Source organism: Salvelinus sp. IW2-2015, linkage group LG18 (genome assembly GCF_002910315.2).
Source record: "Salvelinus sp. IW2-2015 linkage group LG18, ASM291031v2, whole genome shotgun sequence".
Classification (NCBI taxonomy): domain Eukaryota; kingdom Metazoa; phylum Chordata; class Actinopteri; order Salmoniformes; family Salmonidae; genus Salvelinus; species Salvelinus sp. IW2-2015.
This window is the reverse complement of record NC_036858.1, coordinates 1,348,192-1,352,619: the sequence shown is the minus strand read 5'-3', so window position 1 is coordinate 1,352,619 and position 4,428 is coordinate 1,348,192. Positions and strand designations below refer to the sequence as shown.

General features: G+C 45.6%; 2 long non-coding RNA genes across 4 annotated transcripts; one reads left to right on the top strand and one right to left on the bottom strand.

Moving 5' to 3' along the window:
• Window positions 1-1,539: 1,539 nt before the first annotated feature.
• On the bottom strand, window positions 1,540-3,647 carry LOC139029109 (uncharacterized). Its single transcript, XR_011481364.1, has 2 exons — window positions 3,221-3,647; window positions 1,540-2,033 (listed from the first exon to the last, which is right to left on the bottom strand). It is a non-coding gene; the product is annotated as an uncharacterized lncRNA (long non-coding RNA).
• Window positions 2,043-2,749, top strand: LOC139029110 (uncharacterized). 3 transcript variants are annotated; one of them, XR_011481366.1, is made up of 5 exons: window positions 2,043-2,101; window positions 2,234-2,268; window positions 2,310-2,373; window positions 2,561-2,590; window positions 2,735-2,749. It is a non-coding gene; the product is annotated as an uncharacterized lncRNA (long non-coding RNA). The 3 variants fall into 3 exon arrangements; XR_011481365.1 differs by having other exon boundaries at window positions 2,548-2,590; XR_011481367.1 differs by having other exon boundaries at window positions 2,052-2,128; window positions 2,222-2,268; window positions 2,548-2,590.
• Window positions 3,648-4,428: the final 781 nt, after the last annotated feature.

Genomic DNA, 4,428 nt, shown 5'->3' with positions numbered 1-4,428 from the left:
TCTTCTTCTTTGGGATTTGGTTGGCGGATCGCATCCAACTTTTAGGTGCATACACCGTTACCTACTGTACTGGAGTGTGAGGCCATTCACGGCCTACCTACGAAAGGAAAAGGAAAATGACCCTGCCAACTATTAGCCCTCACAAAATAATAACAAAAACCACACCACCACATTCCAATATTTAACTCTATCTAATCTTACTCCAGATCAACAGTCTGGGAGGACAGAACACTACCACTCAACACCCTCTGCAACTGTTCTGCAGTAAATCCTTGCAATCCCAAGTACTTCTCTGCAGCTGCCTCCACAACATCTATCCTCTGTGATTTACGTTCCATTCCAGCGGTATAATTGATCACCATGGCCATGAACGCCAACAAACCAACCTTACTGAAGCACATGCTATTCCTATCACTCTACTCCCAGGGGTCTTCTTAGGATCCCTCACCCTGGACCCATCTTCCTCAACTACTCTCTTCACTGCCTCAGCATACCACACCTTCTGCACTACTCTGATCCTGGAAACTTCAACCTGCCTTTCTCTCACCGGACACCTCTGAGCTCCAGCACCATTGATACCCCCACAGCTAACACACACAACTTTTTTTCAACGATACTACACATTCCTTTGTCTTCGTGTCCTCCTGCACACTTATCACATCTAGGAATCTCCCTCCTACACTGCTGCCACATGACCATAAGCTTGACACCTAAAACACCGTAATGGGTTTGGGACAAAAGCTCTAACGGACACATCCTAACTTGACTTTATCTGGTAAAAACTCTGCATCAATAGTACAGACAGTGTCTTCTCTGTTTCACCACGCTCTACACTGGGTCTGCGTCACATCAAATGGCAGGCGTCACAGACACCGGGAATCTTCAACTTCAGTTGACCCTCATCAACACTTAACGCCAGACGAGACGAGTTATCACTCCTTTCAAAGGTGCCCTGCTCCAGAGAGGAAAGCAAGTCACAGTCCCCAGACCCGTGGTGCAGAGTGCACGCCCTCCCTTGACGGCAGAGACACGAAAAAGTCACTTTCACCGACCCAACATTCCCCAACCTCTTCTCCACCCAACCTGATACCACATATGGATCAGCCAGAAGGCKWGGATCCATTCTCTCCAGAAATCTCACTCCTACTGGGCAAAAAACATCTTTATCACCATCGGGACAAGGCTTAAACTCTGTGTTCTTTACCGCACRTGACACCGCAGTTAATTCATGATCGATTTCCTTCTGCAGCACTCCATATTTACTCTTAATATGTTCCACTTTCTTCCTTTTTTCCCCTCCTGCCCGCCTTCTTACCAACCTCAATGACTCCATCTCCAAGTCCATTCTGGCATACCCGCCATKTTGTGACTCATCCTGGCTCTGCTATACACGACAACGTCCCTTTCAGCATCGCTTTTGATATGCGCATAAATATAGTTTTTTATTGAAAGGATTCATTTAAAGTTTCAACATTTAATTATAATCAAGCAGCACATTTTCATAATCAAATACACAAATAAATGTATTGAAAGGATGGATTCATTTAAAGTTTCAACTTTTAATTATAATCAAACAACACATTTTCATAATCAAATACATAAGTCAATTTATGAACGTTATTGTCTTGACTTGATCGAATTACTTGCCGATTCAGACATTCCTCAGAGTGTTTGTTTAAATGATGGTCCCATTAATAATGCTTGGGATGGACGCTTTTTTTTTGCACAGTCTTTTCTTTTGGAAAAGTCATCGTAGACGTAGGGGGTACAGAAAATCTAAATGGCCGTAGAACAGTCATGGAGAGTGGGACACACTTCTCTAAAGCACCCCCTTCTTCATCCTCCTCTTCCCCCCTCCAGGTGAGCAGCAACAGCCATATATTAGAGCGAAGACCACCAGGGCCAGGATCATCAGCAGGAACACCCCTATGACCACAATGCCACCCAACGCCCAGGGCTCCATCTGCAGGCGCTGCACTGCCCACTGGACCCAGTCCTCTGGTGACCCTGCCGGGTCAGGGGGGTCTGGAACACTACAGTGGGAGTGAAGAGTCAGAGGAAGGGGTCAGAGGAAGGGGTCAGAGGATGGTGTCAGAGGAAGGTGTCAGAGGAAGGGGTCAGAGAAGGTGTAAGAAGGAGGGGTCAGCAGGAATGTGTCAGGGAAGGGTCGAGGTAGGGGTAGAGAAGGGGTCATAGGAAGGGTCAGAGGTAGGTGTCAGAGAGGGAGAGGTAGGGGTCAGAGGAATGTGTCAGAGGAAGGGGTCAGAGGTAGGTCAGAAGGGAAGGGGTCAGAAGGAAGGGGTTCAGAGGAATGTGTCAGAGGTAGGGGTCAGAGGAGGGGTCAGAGGAAGGGGTCAGAGGTAAGGGTCAGAGGTGTAGGGAGTTCAGAGGAAGGTGTCAGGGAAGGGTCAGGAGGACGGGGTCAGAGGAATGTGTCAGAGGAAGGGTCAGAGGAAGGTGTCAGAGAAGGTCAGAGGTTAGGTCAGAGGAAGGGGTGTCAGAGGTAGGGGGTCAAGAGGAGTGTGTCAGAGGGGGTAGGGGTCAGAGGTAGGGGTCGAAGGTAGGGGTCAGAGGTAGGGGTCAGAGGTAGGTCAGAGGTGAGGGGTGGTCAGAGGGTAGGGTTCAGAGGAGGGTCAAAGAAGGGTAAGAGGAAGTTCAGAGGAAGGGGTAGAGGAGGGGTCAGAGGTAGGGTAGAAGTAGGGTCAGAAGGTCAGAGGAAGGGTTCAGAGGTAAGGGGTCAGAGGAAGGTCAGAGGATGCTGTCGAGGGTAGGGAGTCCAAGGGGTGGGGTCAGAGGAAGGTGGTTCAGAGGAGTGTCGTTTCAAGAAAAGGTTGTCAGAGGGAGGGTGTTCCAGGTAAGTAAAGGTGGCAGTTTTAAAAAGAATCATCACCTTTTTTTCCTTTACTTCCACCTATGTTTGTTTAACATTGTAACCTGCTGGCAGTCGGCTTCATGTACGGGAACAACAAGGCCTTCCTTCATGTTACACATCGGTTCATTATTTTTCTTTCTTACTAGCTCTGACTTTGCTGGTAGTTACTTTATTGAGGAAAAATGTACTGACTATGACTGTGATAAGCAGTTGTCCCACCTAGCTACAGTATCTTRAGATGAATGCACTGACTGTAAGTTGCTCTGGATAAGAGCGTCTGCTAAATTACTAAAATGTTAAATACAAATGTAAATCTGTTAATCAACAAGTTTCCAATCAATGACTCACCTTTCCAGAGCCATCTCTCAATGTTCTCAGCGAAGTTAACGGTAAATACGGTCTGTGAGACCTGGCTTCTGGATGTATAGGCCTCTGTTAGTAACTCAATAGCTAATCCAACCCTGCATCTGTATACCAAATAAACCGTCCACTTCAGACCCTAGAAGACCTTCTTCAGTGTGATAGTCTTGGTATCCTGTGAGGTTTACTCACTCTCAACTCCAACTGGARTTTTCTCTCTCGATTCCACTTGATTCCAAAAGCATACTCAGTGATCGTAACTAGTTCTCTTGTTGTGAGGGCTTTTGATATGTGACGCAGTAGGAGAGAGAGAGAGAGGTCCAGCTGGGTTAATGTTTACCGACAATATTGACTCTATCGGAGGTGAGGCCCGAGACTGTGCTACAAGGTCTGATAAGGTATGCTCTACTGCACAAAACACTACGCCGCTGTGTGGCACGGTTACTGGCACCTGAAGTGAAAGTATCAGGGATAGGGRGGGTCAGTCTTTGTCGTTTTATAGATGGAAAGTTAGATATGACATAGGATCAGCCAGGAATTGGAGTGTTACATTCCAAAGGTTTTAACTAATGACACAATGCATTAATAACAAGAATAATCACAATGTACATTTTTTGATTCTTTAATGTACTATGTTTTATTTGCACTTAAACATTAAGTAAAGCTAAACTTGTTGCTCCTCAAATGACAACTACAGATGAATATAATCCCAAAACACAGGTTGTTCCACTCCAAGTGATTGATGTACAATCAATCGGTGATGGTACAGTACCAGTATAACTAATGATAATCACGATTTGCCTATCTGTAAGGCAACAGATATTACTACTATTTCTACAATACTGCATCAATAATGTACAACACTTTTTGCAGGGGTGGCAGGCAGCCTAGAGGTTAGAGCACTGGGCCAGTAGTCACTAGTTCAAATCCCAGAGGCGACAAGGTGAAAAATCTGTCTTTGCCCAAGGCATTTAACCCTAAATTGTTCCAGGATTGCCATTGATAGTGGGTCACCCCACTCTCATGGTCAGTTGGGATATGCAAAAAACAAAACACTATAATGAACATGTGTGAAATGGGATAGATACTGTATAAGCACCCACCAATTATACCAGTTAAAACATATATTTTTTTATTATACCAGTTGTGTAAATGTATTGTGCTCATTGCACCAGCAGAGGGCACTCTATATGACT